The sequence below is a fragment of the Lepidochelys kempii genome, chromosome 1 (assembly GCF_965140285.1).
Source record: "Lepidochelys kempii isolate rLepKem1 chromosome 1, rLepKem1.hap1, whole genome shotgun sequence".
Taxonomy (NCBI): Eukaryota; Metazoa; Chordata; order Testudines; family Cheloniidae; genus Lepidochelys; species Lepidochelys kempii.
In genome coordinates, this window is record NC_136380.1 from 124,277,214 (window position 1) to 124,295,497 (window position 18,284).

The 18,284-nt window shown below is 42.5% G+C and overlaps 1 protein-coding gene across 4 annotated transcripts in view; it reads left to right on the top strand.

The window, feature by feature from the left end:
- Positions 1 to 18,284, top strand: part of JADE3 (jade family PHD finger 3) — an 84,288-nt gene that overhangs the window by 10,454 nt on the left and 55,550 nt on the right. The window contains exon 2 of one of the 4 annotated variants that reach the window (XM_073353379.2): positions 3,368 to 3,430. The exons of the other annotated variants lie outside the window; for them this stretch is intronic. The gene's annotated coding sequence lies outside the window, so the exon portion shown is untranslated. The remainder of the gene's footprint in view (positions 1 to 3,367; positions 3,431 to 18,284) is intronic. 4 annotated transcript variants of the gene reach the window in all.

An 18,284-nucleotide genomic window follows, 5' to 3' on the forward strand; every position in this document is an offset into this window, starting at 1 on the left:
CCAAATTGTTTAAAATTAGCTTCAGATACTATACTTCTTCCCAGATGCCTTTTTATTAGGTTTTGTGGTTTTTAATTTTTCTATTTTGTAAAATGTTTTCATGTTCTTTGGAAGAACTGTACAAAAGGAGAAAATGGTATAAGCTAAATTGGTTTTAGAAGAACTTGTACAGCCTCAAGTCTGTCTAAGGGTTTGGACTGATGTAGCTAAATCAACTTAGTTACACTGGTCTGCATTTTTTAATATAGAAATGGCTTTACTCTCAGCCTATCCTGCTGTGACTGGGATGTGAAAGTCAAACTGGCTTCTGTATCAGGCATTGTCATCAGTAATAAGTTTCTTCAGGTCTAACTGTGCCCTAAGGGGGTATCTGGGCCACCTTATTATACTCAGATAATGCTGTCAATGACACCTGTGCAACCTCTTTTTTTCCTTTAATTGGTTAGCATAGATGTAACTGATCAGAATTTTGAATTTAGCTATGGTGATAGTTCACTAGAGAGCAGAATTCAGCTCTGTTTCTTACATTGCTGTTGGCTTTGCAGGGCTATCAAGAGTAAAACAGTGAGAGCTAATTTTTGTCACTAAAATAAGTGGGTACAATACCACAATACCCAGTGAATAGATATCTTAATGTGCTTTTTTTATGTACCGTGATCACTTTTCAGAATAAATCTTCACTTTTAATGTCATCTGTTTTTTTGAATGCCAAGTTTTCAGATATCCGTGAGCTCTGGTTTATAATAGCATGGAAGATACGGTACAAAGCTTCTCTCTTGTAATTTCAATGGGTGTACAATTTCTCTTGAACATGGCTCTTACAGTAAACATAAATGACCTCTTAATTGTTATGTTAGTGCTGTTTCTTGCTTTTTGAGGGGAGACATTATGTACTTTAGTTCTCAGAATTGATGCTACTATCTCCTGTGTTGAGGTAGGGTATGACTTGTGTGTTCAATTACATTTCTACTTTAATCCTTGCTGAACTCCAGTGGAAACTGTGCTTGCTTTAAGATGTTTGCTTTATATGTCAGTCTCTCAAAACTGTTCTCGTAACTTTTTTAAGCTAATGGAGGGAGACCATGAAGACCTTGAAGTTTTTAGACTGTTATTGAAAGTCATAATTTTACTCTTCATAATACTCCTTCCTACTAGAGTTGACCTCTATAAACAAAGGCTTTTATATCCTAACTCGATCTTAAGTCTTTGCCTGGGACACAGCAAAGCTAAGCACATCTCAAAAAGCAAACTCACTGGTATCTTTAAATTTCTGCTAGGTGCTAGCGAAGTCATTAGATTGCCTTTTCAAAAATCTTGAACCCCTTGAAGTCAATAGCAAAACTCCTGCTAACTTCAGTGGTGCCAAGATTTCACTACTTGTTTCTTAGAACTCCATGTTAATTCTGTCAGACTGAGGTGCGGCGCGGCACGGCCTGAAGGGAGTATTATGTTAGATGAGGCTTCCCTTTCATAGTAGTAAGGGACACTGACCATTCAAAACTTTAAGGAAGAATTATTTTCTGGGTACTGCCATGAAATGTGTAGCCACAGAGGTGAGGCTATTTAAGTCTAGTTTACTGTGTGTGGGCACTCTGTCTTCTACTTCCAGAATTATTACCTTCTTGATTGTCTTCAACACCTTATTTTGAGGCCAAAATGGAAAAGTCTCTTTTTTTCTGACTTCTGGGTAAATATCAGGGGTTTCTTCTGTGGATAAAGGTAGTGCACAGGTCATAAGTGCTAATGCTGAAAATCATAACTGGGCCAGTGGGTCTTTGAATGCAGATAAGGGGCAGTTACTTCTTAAAAAGTGATGAACTGAGTAGTTTTAGCACCTGTCATACATAATTTTGTGTTTTCTTCATGATAAATCACTGGTGTTTAAAACGGACCTTTTTTCCCTCTCTTCCCTACTCTCTCTTCTCCTGTGGGGTTGCCTAACCTCCTGTTGAATACTGACTAAATTGTTGGTATGGAGGGGCAGCCTCCTTAAGGTGAGCTGGTGGTGGCGATGTCGTTGTTTGTGGAGCTGTTCTAAGGCAGTGGTCACCAACGGGTCGATCCTGGAGCCTCTGCCCGTCAATCGCGATCTTGGGCTGCTAAAAGTCTGGCGGCACAGTGGGGCTAAGGCAGGCTCCCTGGCTCCGTGCCGCTCCTGGAAGCGGTCTGCATGCCCCTGAGGCCTGGGAGGGGCAGGGGCAGGAGCAGGAGTCTCCGTGCACTGTTCCTGCTTGCAAACACTGTCCCCATAGCTCCTATTGGCTAGGAATGGGGAACTGCAGCCAATGGGCACTGTGGGGGCGGTGCCTGCAGAGAGGGGCGGCGCATGGAGCCAGGTGCAGCCCTTTTCCTGCGGGGGGTGTGATAGCCGCTTCTGGGAGTATAGTGGGGCCAGGGCAGGCAGGGAGCCTGCCTTAGCCCCACTTTGTTGCCCAGTGGGAGCGCACATCCCAGCCCTGAGTTCCCTCCTGGAGCCCAACACTCTGCCCCAGTCCGGAGCCCCCTCCTGCGCCCAAACTTCTTGCCCTAGGCTCAGCCCCCTCCCACACTCCGAACCCCTTGGCCCCAGGCCAGAGCCCCCATCCCCTCCTGCAGCCCAACCCCCTGCCCTTGCCTGGTGAAAGTGAGTGAAGGTGGGGGAGAGTGAGCGGCGGAAGGAGGATGGAGTGAGTGGGGCAGGGCCTCAGGGAACGGACAGGACAGGGTAGATCCTGTGTTGCACTTAAATTCAAAAAGTGATCTTGTGTGTAAAAAGGTTGGAGACCACTGTTCGCATCTTAGAAAGGAGAGACCAGGAAGAAAAGATTGACAATACCACAGAAACAAATATAGTAATTAACTAATGAATATCAGAATCCTTAGCTAAATGGGACTAGTAGAAAGGTGTTTTTGTTTTAAAGTAATCATTAAGTCTCAAAGTAACAAGTTTATTGGAGTTCCATGTTGGCATTGATTTCCTCCCTCCGCCCCGTGATTTGCTTAGATAAAAAGGTGATGGGCGTCTTAGCTATAGCCAAGATATTTAAAATGGTCTTGCTCATAGAGCTCTATGGAGAGTACAGCTGAGGAAACTTTAGAAGCGTGGGGATTTTTATATTCAAATGTCTGGAATTACAATTGTGGACAGTCACTGAGAGCACTTCCAGCATGCGAAGTGCTTTCCCCACTAAAATGAGGGCAGGTCCCTTGCTTAAGGAGCTCACAGTCTAAACACAGGGAAGGGCACAACATATTGGTCAAGGTGATAGTTGACCACATCTTGGTAATAAAAGGTTGCATTTGCAAAGTCTCTTCACCCCCATACTTCAAACAGGCTATATAAATTATTCCTAACTACTACTTAAACTGGTCATTTCTTTTTCTGCAGGCATTGCAGCAGAAGTGGGTCTTAAGCTGGGACTTGATTGCAGAGAAGGCAGAGGCCTTGCAGGTGAGCTTAGGAAGAGTATTCCAGTATTCTGTGCATTGGGGCAATATGAAGGAGGCAATATCCTGCCTGGAGAGGGGTGAAGGGTTTTAATGGTGGGGCAGGGAGAGGGTAAGTGGTCATAGTTAGTGATAAGGGACAGTGTTGGTTGATCAGGAAGATGGCAGAACTGAAAGAGGAGAGGACAGACTTGTAGTGGAGGAAGCTTGTATGATTGAGACTTTTTACGGGTGTTGGCAGAACAAAAGCCAGGAGCAGGTAAATTAATTTTGCAAATGAGACAGGGTTGGTGTTCAGCGGATGGGAATTGGTGGGAGAAAGGGACAATGGGGAGTCTAAGTTGGAAGAGTGGACAGCTGAATCTGAGGTGAGGGCTAGGAGGAAGGGACTGAGAGTGAAAAACCTCCAAGGCTCTGGTGGGGGGGACTGGGGACACATACGCATGAAGCAAATGAGTGCTGTTGGAAGGATGGAACTTTGATATTGAGAAAAAAGAAATAATGTTTAGTGAGGAAAAGGTTGAATGAGTAGCCATTTCAGTAGGTTGGGATCAACCCTCATGAGTTGAAGATGAGATGAAGTGGTGGGGGATGCTGCTGGATTGGGCAGGTTCTCAATGTGGGAAGCTGAAGTTGCTGTGGATTAATGGGAGATTGTGATGGGGCGGGGGGAGGAGGAAGCATACGTGTGACTGTCTTGACTTGCTGAGTTAGGTCATTTTAAATGAGTGGAAAGACAGCCAGTCTGTTACTCAGTGTTCTGCTTGTTAATAGTATGAAAGTAAAAGATTTTCTTCTTAGTATAGAAATCTCTTTATTGTTAGGACGAGTTTCGCGAAGGGACTCAAGCAATGGAGAATCTAACTTTAGATGCCCTGCCTCTTGGTGGAGTTCACAACTGAGTTAGGCTCCCCATACAATGCATGGGGACAGTTCAGTGTCTAAGAATGGGATTCACAACAGGTAGCACACTGAGCAGGAGCTGCCTAAGCTAGCCAGTAGAAAATGCCTTGTGGAGAGGGGCATGGCCTAAGGGAGTTAAGTGCCCAAGTCTCAGTCAGAGGGAGGTGCATTTCTCTACTTGGTATTCACTCAACTCTCTTCTGCAGTCAGGCGCTTAAAACATTTGTTGCAAGAAGAAGGTATTTGGGGGCCCCCCCCAACCTTTAGCCTCGTTGTTAGGGCACTTACCCAGGATGTGGGGGATCAGGGTTTCGTTCTCTCCTCTGTCTAATGTGAAAAGAGGATTTGAACTTGTCTCCCACTTCTCATGGCTTGTCTTCATCGCATTGTTAGCTTGAGCTATAACTCAAGTTTTGTCCCAAACCTGAAGCTGGTCCATACGTCGTCTCTAGGTTGGGTTAAGTGCTGTCCAAATGGAGCTACCTATCTTATTGGGGGATGTGGGTTGAAGCTAGGTTAGCTCGAGAGGAGTAAGTCAAGCTAACTGTTACAGTGAAAACAAACCCAGAGTGCCCTAACCACTTGGCTGTAGGGTATTTTGTGAACCGGTCTCCCTCAATCTCTTCTGTTGAACTGTATATAAATATGCCTTGGGTCAGAGACCCAGTGAGAGTGATTCTCTAGTCCAGGGGTTAGAGCACCCTCTTAAAATGTAGGAGGTCTAAGTTCAAATCTCTTCTCCGCATCAGGTAAGGGAGGAGGGGTGGGGAACTGAAGCTGGGTCTCCCACATCCTAGGTGAGTGCCTCAACAACTTGGCTAAAAGTTATTTGGGGGGGTATTGCCACCAACTCTGGCCTTTTTTATGCGGGTTTAGGCATGCTCAGAGCACATCTATCAGATTGGGCCCCAAAGGCAAGTTAAGTAGGGTAACATCTAGCTTGTGAATTCTACTGGGGTTTAAGTGTGATTTACACGCAGAGTTGCTGGGTGATGTGGTGATTGAGGTGACTCTGCACTTACCCACCTGCCAAAATATGGGCACTTCAGGGACTTTACCAGTCGAAACTTAGTCCTGGTCTATGCTGGGGGGGTAGAGAGGGTGTTGACCTAAGATACGTAACTTCAGCTACGCGAATAGTGTAGCTGAAGTCGGCATATCTTAGGTCGACTTACCTGGCTGTGAGGGCGGCAGCGCGTTGACTGCTGCTGCTCCCCCGTTGACTCCACTTCCGCCTCTCACGAGCTGGAGTTCTGGAGTTGACGGGGAGCGTGTTTGGGGATCGATTTTTATCGCGTCTAGATGAGACGTGTTAAATCAATCCCCGATAGATAGGTCACTACCCCCCGATCTGGCGGGTAGTGAATACTTGCCCTTAGGTGCCTATTGACTTCTGTCACATAGCCTTGCAAGTGACTGAGCAGGTGTTTTTGTGAAAGCCACTGACACCTACATTTTGGACTTAAATGCTCTTTCAGGCATTCATGTGCCTGAGTCCCCCTTGCAAGTGTAGCACTTAGTGTTTGGGGATCCATGAAAAAGCAGAGAGATTGTTTTTAGTGGTTGTGACTCTCCTGTGCTTGTTCTGGGGTCGTGAGACTTTCTGCAGAGTGTATGAGAATAGCATAGCTATGGCATTACCAGCATAACATCTGCTACCATATTTTAGATATTCTCACACTTTAGGTTTTTATTTTAAGATGTCCACTTAAAAAGTATATGAATGTGCACAAATATATGCACTCAAAATAGTGCAGATTAGAGATGGGAAAAGATGCCTTGGCTCATGTAGTGCACCCTTTTTTATTTTTAAAAAAAATACAAGGGCTTTGTCCAGTCTTTATTTGCATGTTTGGAACAGTAGCTTCTACCACTTCCTTTGGGGACACAGCCTAATAGCTCTTATTCAGAGGAAGTTTTATACTAATATTCAGCCTAAATTCTTGCTTTTTAATCTCACACATTACCTTTAGTCGCTGTCCTTTGCACCCTACTTCCTCTACTACATTGGTATTAGAAGCCTAAAAATATGCAGTCACCTCTTTCTCCACATGCTTTTCTTCGCTCAGTAAAGTTTTATGTATATTTTGTTCCTTTGGCTCGTCCCTTGTAAGTCAGTCACTTCTGCCCCAGTCACTTTTTACTACAGACGCTCCCCGACTTATGCAATTGTTCTGTTATAGCGAGTCTGATTTTCATTTTTAAAAGATGAATACAAATAAAACACCCCGATACAAAAATAACAATTGAAAGCTGTGTTTATTTAATGAACACAGAAAGTAACAATTTCCAGTGTTTTTGTATCTAAAGGCTTTTCTACACTGAGCATTAATGTGTATTTAGAGTGTGAGCTCTAAAGAGTTCTAAGGTGTTATGCATTCATAGATATTAAGGTCAGAAGGGACCATTATGATCCTCTAGTCTGACCTCCTGCACAGTGTAGGCCACCAAATCTCACCCACCCAATCCTGCAATAAACCTCTCCCCTATGTCCGAGCTCTTGAAGTCCTCAAATCATGGTTTAAAGACTTCAAGGTGCAAAGAATCCTCCAGCAAGTGACCCGTGCCCCATGCTGCAGAGGAAGGCAAAAAACCCCTAGGGCCTCTTCCAATCTGCCCTGGAGGAAAATTCCTTCCCAACCCCAAATATGGCGATCAGCTGAACCTTGAGCATGTGGGCAAGATTCACCAGCCAGATACCCAGGAGAGAATTCTCTGTAGTAACTCAGATCCCACCCCATCTCACATCCCATCACAGGCCATTGGGCCTATTTACCCAATTGGTCCTTTTGGCCCTGCTGGTGTGCACTGAAGATTCTCTAGTGCACTTCAGTGTAGTGATGTTTGAAACAGAATTATGTTAAAGTGCACTAGGGAACATTACAAAGAGATTATTCATTACAGCAGGGGTCGGCAACCTTTCAGAAGTGGGGTGCCAAGTCTTCATTTATTCACTCTAATTTAAGGTTTCGCGTGCCAGTAATACATTTTAACGTTTTTAGAGGGTCTCTCTCTATAAGTCTATAATATATACTTAAACTGTTGTTGTATGTAAAGTTTTTAAAATGTTTAAGAAGCTTCATTTAAAATTAAGTTAAAATGCGGAGAGCCCCGGACCGGTGGCCAGGACCTGGGCAGTGTGAGTGCCACTGAAAATCAGCTCGTGTGCCACCTTTGGCACGCGTGCCATAGGTTGCCTACCCCTGCATTACAGTATATATGAAGAGAGACACCTGAAAAACTCTGAGTTTTGGACATCTACATAAAACTCAAATTAGTTAATTATTTTGGGGATTATTTTTAGTAAGAACCCCTAAAAAAACAGAAGCCATATGTATGCATTACTTTTGGTATCTGAATGCCTGTTCCAGTGTGCTCTTGCCAAAGCCATAAACAGAAGGGGATCATTATACATGCTTCATGATACAATGCATATGCAACCTTGAAATATATTGGGTTTGATGCCAGTGATGCCAATCTCTGCTATTATCCAAATCATTTATGAAGATATTGAGTAGAACTAGACCCAGGTCAGATTCCTGGAGGACCCCACTTGATATGCCCTTTCAGCTTGACTCTGAGTAATTTGATAACTACTCTGAGTATGGTTTTCCAACTCGTTGTGCATCTACTTTATCGTAGGCTATATTTGCCTACTTCATCTAGGCTATATTTGCCTAGTTGGCCTATGAGAAAGTCATGTGAGACTGTGTTAAAAGTCTTACAAAAGTCAAGATAATATCACATTTGCTGCTTCTCCCCTATCCACAACATTTGTTTTCTCATCAAAGGATATTATGTTGGGTTGATGTGATTTTGTTCTTGACACATCCATGTTGACTGTTACTTATCAGCTTATCTTCTAGGTGCGTATGAATTGATTATTTACTCAGTTATCTTTCTGCGTATCAAAGTTAACCTGATAGGTGTATAACTAGCTGTATTGTTCTTATTTCCCCTTTTCATAGACTGGTACTATATTTGTCCCTTTACAGTCCTCTGGGATCTCTTCTGTCCTACACAAGTTCTTAAAGATAATCACTAATAACTCAGAGCTCTTTAGGTTTCAGAGTAGCAGCTGTGTTAGTCTGTATCTGCAAAAAGAAAAGGAGTACTTGTGGCACCTTAGAGATTAATAAATTTAAGTAGTCTAGGATGTATTTTGTCAGACCCTGCTAATTTGAAGTCATCTAGCTTGTCTAAGTAATTCTTAATGTGTTCTTTTACCTATTTTAGGGGTAGTTCCTGCTCTATTTAAACAAATGTTAACTACTATAGTTGTCCCATCGCTGCTAACCTTTTTAGTGAAAAGTGAAACAAGACGCTTAAAACTTTTGGCTGTTGCTGTGTTTTCTGTTGTCTCTCCCTCATCACTGAGTAATGGGCCTACCCTGTTCTTGGTCTTACTCTTGCTTCTAATATGTACTACATTACAAGGAAAAGAGTTGCAAAAATGTTCCAGTTCTGAACTTCTTTCTGTAAGTATTGTGCATAATTGTAAAAATAAAACTTAAGACACGTTACACATAAGTGTCCAGTTTTCAGGGTAATAGGTGTAAACCTAGTGCTTAAGGTATTGACGGTTACCAAGAATGCCTTACTAAGAATGACATTTCTGTTTGAATCTGAGGTTTTTTTTAATATATGTGCTTTAAGGTTCTTCAGCATAAAAAAGCAAAACAAAAACCCAATTCCAGAATTAACCATGTGTGGGGTTTAGAAATATAGCTAAACCAAAGCAAGAAATTTCATATCCCATTCCTTTATGTATAGGAGTTCTGAGTTCTCTTAGTCATCTATAGCAAGGTATCTCAAGTCCCTTCTTCCTACTCAGTCATGTCTCTAATGTCTAAGGCTATGTCTACACTACAGACCTTACAGAAGTGCAGCTGTACCGTTGCAGCTGTGCTTCTGCGCCGTCTCCTGTGTAGCCGCTTTATGCCAGCAGGAGAGAGCTCTCCTGCCGGCATAATTAAACTACCCCTAACGAGTGACAGTAGCAATGTCAGCGGGAGAGCATCTCCTGCTGACATAGTGTTATCCACACCAGCACTTTTGTTGGTGAAACTTCTGTTGGGCAAGGTGTGAGTGTGTGCATGTGTGTTTTCACGTTGCTGGCCGACAAAAGTTTTACCAACAAAAGTGCTCGTTTAGACATCGCCTAAATCTAATAGTGTCTGTTATATTGTATTTTCATGTCAGGCCTTCGATAGAACAATCTAAAAAGTGGCTGAGTTTTCTGCCTGGTTTCCTTCCTAAGTATTTCATTTTTAGTAGCCCTTCAGATTCCTGTAAAATTAACTTTCCCCTTTCTCTCCCTAACCCACTCCATCCCTATAATCTCTTGCCGCTGCTTCCTTTTCTCCCATGATACTTTCATCTCTGTCAGGTAGTAGAAATAATAGGTCTGCTGGCTCAGTGTATGTAAAGGCATTGATGTTTCTCTTCCTCTCGGAAAATTACTTCTCTTGAGTTCACTGTAGTTTCTGGTTTTGACTTCATTAGACAATGAGGAAGGCGAGTTTTGGGGATTGGCACTTCAAGCCAGAGAGACAGGAAATTCTCTCTCTCTCTGTCTCTGTCTCTGTCTCTCTCTCTCTCTCTCTTTCTTTCTCTCTCTGCTCTTAACATAGTGGAAAACAGCCAGCCATCTTTTCCTTTGAGGATGATTGCACACTTAAAGAATATTGGTTTGTTGTCGAATGAGGGAATGTGAAAACTGGTTTACCAAAACACTATTTTTCTCATGTTTTGTGGTATTATTAGTACCCTCCATGCTTTGCATATGACAGAATGTGTCTTGCTATTCTTGAAATTAGTTACACAGTAGAGTTGAAGGTCTACTTATACTTACATAGTAGTACATGATTTCTGGGAAATGGGATGAGAAGTTTGTTTGGTTTTCATCTGAGTTCAACTGTAGTATCCAATTGAGAAAACAAATGCAAGCTTTTCATGAACAGTGCAAAGAACAGAACATTAGTTTGGCTGCTGGTTCAGCTACAACACAAGGGTTGTGGTTTTGTTTCCACTTATAACCCATGTAGTATTTTCATGGCAGCATTTGTGCTACTGTGGCTAAAGGTTTCTTTGCACTTCCATTATAAACATATATTCAAGGGGATTAACTTGGCCATTAAAAGTTACATCAAGTTTCTGTGTGGAGTAAGAAACCTTAATCAAGGCCAAATTTCAGATATATTGTTTTTGTACTTTGTTCCTTTTCAAAATATATATTGTGGTGGAAATTGCCTTTCGTGACCCTCCTGGGGGGTCATGGCCCACTCCTTGAAAAACACACAATCAGGGGCATGCAAGATATTGAAAACTTGATAATTCTAAAGAAAATCAATTTACCAGAATTTCAGGGTGGTCAAAACCTTCAAAGTTCATGAGGTCAAATGCAGTAGATTTTATTATACATTTTTAACTTTTTTATTTTATTACTTCTACTTTTATAGTATATGTAAGGGTGCTGTGAAAATTTTCAATTCTGAATAAGGGGTCCCCAACTTGAAAAGGTTGAGAAACATTAGGCTAAGTAATAGCATCTCTTCTGCCCCTGACAAGATCTGGCTTGATGCTCTTTTTCCATTAGAGAAGCATGGTGCCACGCACATTTGTCACACGGTGCTGAGCTTCTTGCCAGAAGTTCTCTCATTCCAATGAGAAACGAACAGTGTAATAACTTTTTTAAAAAAAAACAACGCTTTTTTCCACTATGACAACATTCACATGCATTGGTTCCTTAGTTTCTACTTGCATTGCTACCTCTTCTATATTGTGTTTCTTGGAAGTAGCTTCTCCATTTTTATGGGATTTTTCTGTCTGGAGGACATGGAGTGTATTGACTGCTAGGATGGGTTTCAACATAATGGTTGACCATCCTGAAGAAATGTTTGAAGTCTATCTGGTATGACAATTATAACTGTATTTTAATGCCCTCTATATAGGGCACAAAATATCATCATTTCCTCCTTCCTTGAAGAATTATAGGGGTAGAGAAAGCATTGAGATTCTGAGTATGAACCGTTGGTTGAGGTTGAGGAAGAATTTCTTACAACACTTACATTGTTCAAGGCCATTCACCAGTTTCAAAAGACCACCTAAGCAGAATTTCTGCCAAGGAAGCTGAGGAATCTGGGACTGGCCATTACAGAAATATACTGGGAAATGAATGTGGTCATAGCTTTTCTTTATCAGTATTTTTGATTAGACTATTATAGTGGACACATACACAAATACAGTTCAGAGCAGATATAATTCCCATGAAAGTAGGTTTCAGCATTTCTCTTAGTGATCTCAGTCAGCTGAATAATACTTCAGATATCCAACACAGGCATCCTCCATCTCATAGTTCCAAAACATGAGTAGGATAATATAAAAATGGTGTCTATTCATATGGATAGTCAAACTATAACAAAGTTAAATTTTAATAGTGATAAGAAATGTAATTTTAAATTTGGTGTGTCTACTGATTGCCTTTCAATAAATGTGGTAGCTAGTTCTTCATATATGGGGCTTGTTTAAGGGAAAATTAATACTCAGATACCCAAATGAAGTGCCAATTGAATGATTATTCTTCTAGATCTTTTTTCTTAAGTGAATTGCAAAGCTTAAAACTAAACATAGACTTTATAAAATCATTTTATCCTTCAGTCACCTGGCAAAACCTAAATTTGGATTCTAGTGAAACCCTGAAACACCAAGGAAAAATACCTACTTCGTGACCTGGCATGTAAGGAGGAACTGATTTTTTTTTTTTTTTTGAAGTGTTCAGTTTAAATTTACATGTTCTTTGTTTTAATATCTCTTATAAACGAACTTTGTAGATTATCCTTAAAGGAAAGGAATATACAAAGGAAGGATGTTAATTGGATTCTAACTGCAGATGTTTCTCTGGTAAATTCAGAGTTACAATTTGCTTTGATCTCTACCCTTGAGTTCGGAGGGATTAGTTTTTTATTGGTAAATGTTAGTGAATGTCAATTTCACCATACTCCTGATGAAGAAATATGTTCATCGCTGTTAATAAAAATGTACAGATAGGCAAAATAAGAAAAATGTTTGAGAATTTATTTATTTACAGATATTTATTTTGTATATTTTGACATGTGATATTGACAGTTTGTAACTGTTATAAAGTTTTGACATTTTGAATCTCAACATGTACTATAAGTAAATGTCTGAACCCCCAGAAAATTGTGCAACTGTGAAAAGTTAAATCAATAATTAAAAAAAGCTTAAAAATGAACATTGAAATTGTTTAAAAAAATTAAATTCTTCCAAGTCTATTTATCTTGTAGTGCTAGGATACTGCAGGCAGATGTGTTGACTTTACATATGATAGCCCACATGATGATAGATAGATAGATAGATATATAAACAAGGTGAATAAAACAGAGTCTGGTCTTTATTCAGGTTCTCCCCATCCCCAAAAAAGCCAAGACTACTACAAATGCTAAAGGCCCTTAATATTTCAAGTTCCAAAAAACAAAAACTAAAAAACCCAAATCCCCAAAACAATCCCCACCCCTCTATTCTCTCCTTAAATTACTTGAGTATGATCAGATATGCCTAGTATGTTGAACCAAATCTTACTTTAGTTATGCTACTTGGAAGCATTAGTGTTTCAATGGGAATTACAAAAATCTGTACTTTCTCAAGTAAAGTGGTGGAAGCCACGTCACTTTGGACACTTACAAAGTACACTAGACAAAACACTAGCTAGTACACTATAAAGAAAAATCCTGCACCTGGAGGCGATAATGAGGTGACTTCCTCCTATCTTTTATTCTGTGTGTTTTTATCTCCAAATATGGACTGCTCATAATGTCTTGAACTGTGTATACAGTCTATGTAGTAGCTTGTCTGCAATCGAGCACTCCAGTTGCGTGTTTGGTTAAAACTTTTATGTGTTGAAATACTGTAGAGCTAGTTTCTGTGGAGTTTTGTGACTGAGTTTAATTTTTTTTCTTAAGCAGGCAAAACTATTTCCGTACTTTGCATGGACATTTACTGAAGTGAATTTTCTTCATTGATTCCTCTTCTGGAAATGTAGCCTTAAAGGGTTAAAATACAAAGTCAGTTCTCTGAGGACCTGTTGTCCTCAATCATCTGCCTGTATCTAATTAATGGCAGCATCTGTAACTAATTATTCTTTTTCAAGCAGTCCTGTATAATAGATGGGGGGTGTTCCTCTCAGCTGTGTATGTAGGACTGTAAAATCGTGCCCTGACAAAGTACTACTTTAGGTCTACTTTTTGTTTGATGTAGAAAAAGTTGTTGTTTAGCCACTGTCTGCAGCCTGGATGTATGGGGAGCGGCAGAGAAAAGAGAGAGCCTTCTGTATTTCAGGGCTACTAGTTCAAAGTGCTGCAGTTCAAAGTGTGCTTCTGTTTTGACCATGATTATGAAATGGTGTTGACCCAATTATTTCTATATAAATTATGCCCATTTTAGTCTTGAATTACCATTTCTACAAATGCAAGCTGAGCTCTGAGAATAGTTCTCTTCCTCTTATGCATCACCCAAAGTTCTGCAAACAAAATTATATCCTTGTATACTTTGTGCAATTCCATTGCTTTGAGAGTTTGTACAGATATAATGGGCTGGAACTTAATAAGCAATGCTGCTGCTGCACACGAATAATTTAATCTATCTCTTCTCTTAGCTGGGCTGACCACAGTGTTAACAGGAGTAAAATGCAGTAAGTTTTTCGTCACTGAAGTCAGAAGACCTGACCTTGAAAACATATGGGGAGATGATCTGATTAATAAGATGCCACTTGTAATAGTTCAGCTTCTTAGATTAGGACCACACTTGTAATTGCTCTCCAAGTGAGTGTTTAAACTTGCTTGTCTTTTTGGAAATAGGAATTCATCTCATTAGCTGTTGCATTCAGAAATATAGCAGTGCACATTGACTATATATTCTGAATTGTTTCCCTAAGTGGGAAGAAACAAACTCCAAATCTGTCATGAAAATGTTTGAGTTTTAGATAATAGACACGTAATATCTCTGGGGAAAAGCATGCCAATTATCAAAACCTCGGTGAATGGAAATATAATTCCTAGAGGGAACAAGGTGTCATGGACTTTTGAACTGTGGCCCTGTAATGGCATAGTTAGTTGTTTACAGCAGTCCCCCAAAATTAAAGGAATTAAATATTCCCAGAGTGAGAGCCTTGGAGAAAAACAAGGAGGAATAAGTAATAAGATACTAAAATTTAAAAAAAAAAAATTGTTTACCCATCTGTCACTAAGCAAAACCTTGCATTGATTATTTTTTAAGTTACTATATAAGCACATTTGTTAAAAAGCTTAACTACAAAACTACTGTATTTAACTAATAGTCTTGAATTTGGAGATTTGAAAGGTTTTTGAGTCTAGGAAATTCTTGTCAGGCACATTCTCTCAGTTTGGAACTGACCCAACCTCTGTGTGTGTGTGTGTGTGTGTGTGTTCGTTCATTCTGTAGTGTTACCTCTTCCACTTTGTGGAATCTGCCTGAAATCACAGAATATCAGGGTTGGAAGAGACCTAAGGAGGTCATCTAGTCCAACCCCATGCTCAAACCAGGACCAGTCCATAGCTAAATCATCCAAGCCAGGGCTTTCTCAAGCCTGACCTTAAAAACCTCTAAGGGTAAGTCTACACTACAAAATTAGGTCGAATTTATAGAAGTCGGTTTTTTAGAAATCGTTTTTATATATTCGAGTGTGTGTGTCCCCACAGAAAATGCTCTAAGCGCATTAACTCGGCGGAGTGCTTCCACAGTACCGAGGCAAGCGTCGACTTCCGGAGTGTTGCACTGTGGGTGGCTATCCCACACTTCCCGCAGTCTTCGCTGCCCATTGGAATTCTGGGTTGAGATCCCAATGCCTGATGGGGCTAAAACATTGTTGCGGGTGGTTCTGGGTACATATCGTCAGGCCCCTGTTCCCTCCCTCCATGAAAGCAGCAGCAGACAATCGTTTCGTGCCTTTTTTCTTGAGTTACCTGTTAAGACGCCATCCCATGGCAAGCATGGAGCCCGCTCAGGTAACAGTCACCATATGTCTCCTGGGTGCTGGCAGACATGGTACTGCATTGCTACACAGCAGCAGCAACCCCTTGCCTTGTGGCAGCAGACGGTACAATAGGACTGGTAGCCATCATCGTCATGTCTGAGGTGCTCCGCCTGGCTGCACATGGGTGCAGGGACTACATTAGAAGTGGACTTGACCAGGTCATTCTGTTTAGTCCTGCAGTCAGTCCTATTGTACCATCTTCTGCCGGGCAGGCAAGAGATGAGGATGGCTAGCAGTCCTTCTGCACCGTCTGCTGCCAGTCAAAGATGTAAAAGAGTCCGTCTGTCCCCGTTCCCGCCCCCCTCCCCCCAGGGGACTCATTCCTCTAGGTCACACTGCAGTCACTCACAGAGAAGGTGCAGCGAGGTAAATCTAGCCATGTATCAATCAGAGGCCAGACCAACCTGCTTCTTCCAATAAGAACAATTACTTAGGTGCACCATTTCTTATTGGAACCCTCCGTGAAGTCCTGCCTGAAATGCTCCTTTTGTTGATTTTTAATTCCCTGTAAGCCATTTCGTCAGTCGCCCCTTCCTCTGTCAGAGCAATGGCAGACAATCGTTCCGCATCTTTTTTCTGTGCGGACGCCATACCAAGGCAAGCATGGAGGCCGCTCAGCTCACTTTGGCAATTAGGAGCACATTAAACACCACACACATTTTCCAGCAGTATATGCAGCACCAGAACCTGGTAGAGCAATACTGGACGAGGAGGCGACGTCAGCGCGGTCACATGAGTGATCAGGACATGGTCACAGATCTCTCTGAAAGCATGGGCCCTGCCAATGCATGCATCATGGTGCTAATGGGGCAGGTTCGTGCGGTGGAACGCCGATTCTGGGCTCGGGAAACAAGCAGACTGGTGGGACCGCATAGTGTTGCAGATCTGGGACGATTCCCAGTGGCTGCGAAACTTTCACATGTGTAAGGGCACTTTCATGGAACTTTGTGACTTGCTTTCCCCTGCCCTGAGGCACATGAATACCAAGATGAGAGCAGCCCTCACAGTTGAGAAGCGAGTGGCGACAGCCCTGTGGAAGCTGGCAATGCCAGACAGCAACCAGTCAGTTGGGAATCAATTTGGAGTGGGCAAATCTACTGTTGGGGCTGCTGTGATGCAAGTAGCCCACGCAATCAAAGATCTGCTGATATCCAGGGTAGTGACCCTGAGAAATGTGCAGGTCATAGTGGATGGCTTTGCTGCAATGGGATTCTCTAACACTGGTGTGGCCATAGATGGAACCCATATCCCTATCTTGGCACCGGAGCACCAGGCCGGCGAGTACATAAACCGCAAGGGGTACTTTTCAATAGTGCTGCAAGCTCTGGTGGATCACAAGGGACGTTTCACGAACATCAACGTGGGATGGCCAGGAAAGGTACATGACACTCGCATCTTCAGGAACTCTGGTCTGTTTCAAAAGCTGCAGGAAGGGACTTTATTCCCAGACCAGAAAATAACTGTTGGGGATGTTGAAATGCCTATATGTATCGTTGGGGACCCAGCCTACCCCTTAATGGCATGGCTCATGAAGCCGTACACAGGCAGCCTGGACAGTAGTCAGGAGCTGTTCAACTACAGGCTGAGCAAGTGCAGAATGGTGGTCGAATGTGCATTTGGACGTTTAAAGGCGCGCTGGCGCAGTTTACTGACTTGCTTAGACCTCGGCAAAACCAGTATTCCCACTGTTATTACTGCTTGCTGTGTGCTCCACAATATCTGTGAGAGTAAGGGGGAGACGTTTATGGCGGGGTGGGAGGTTGAGGCAAATCGCCTGGCTGCTGGTTACGCGCAGCCAGACACCAGGGCGGTTAGAAGAGCACAGGAGGGCGTGGTACGCATCAGAGAAGCTTTGAAAACCAGTTTCATGACTGGCCAGGCTATGGTGTGAAAATTCTGTTTGTTTCTCCTTGATGAAACCCTCCACCCCTTGGTTCACTCTACTTCCCTGTAAGCTAACCACCCTCCCCTCCTCCCTTCGATCACCGCTTGCGGAGGCAATAAAGTCATTGTTGCTTCACATTCATGTATTCTTTATTCATTCATCACACAAATAGGGGGATGACTACCAAGGTAGCCCAGGAGGGATGGTGGAGGAGGGAAGGAAAATGCCACACAGCACTTGAAAGTTTACAACTTTAAAATTTATTGAATGCCAGCCTTCTTTTTTTGGGGCAATCCTCTGTGGCGGAGTGGCTGGTTGGCCGGAGGCCCCCGCAGCACATTCTTGGGCGTCTGGGTGAGGAGGCTATGGAACTTGGTGGGGAGGGCGGTTGGTTACACAGGGGCTGTAGTGGCAGTCTGTGCTCCAGCTGCCTTTGCTGCAGCTCAACCATACACTGGAGCATACTGGTTTGATCCTCCAGCAGCCTCAGCATTGGATCCTGCCTCTTCTCTTCAGCCCGCCACCTCTCCTCCCAGTCATTTTGTGCTTTCCTGCACTCTGGCATTATTTGCCTCCACGCATTCGTCTGTGCTCTCAGTGTGGGAGGACAGCATGAGCTCAGAACATTTCAGCACGAGTGTGTTTGTTTTTTTTTTTTTTCTTTCTAATCTTCACTAGCCTCTGGGAAGGAGACGATCCTGTGATCATTGAAACACATGCAGCTGGTGGAGGGAAAAAAAAGGGACAGCAGTATTTTAAAAAGACACCTTTTATAAAACAATGGCTACACTCTCTTTCAGGGTAAACCTTGCTGTTAACATTACATACATAGCACATGTGCTTTCATTACAAGGTCGCATTTTGCCTCACCCCACCGCGTGCCTCCCCCCTCAAGCCTCCCCCCTTCCTGTGGCTAACAGCGGGGACCATTTCTGTTCAGCCACAGGCAAACAGCCCAGCAGGAACGGGCTCCTCTGAGTGTTCCCTGAAGAAAAGCAC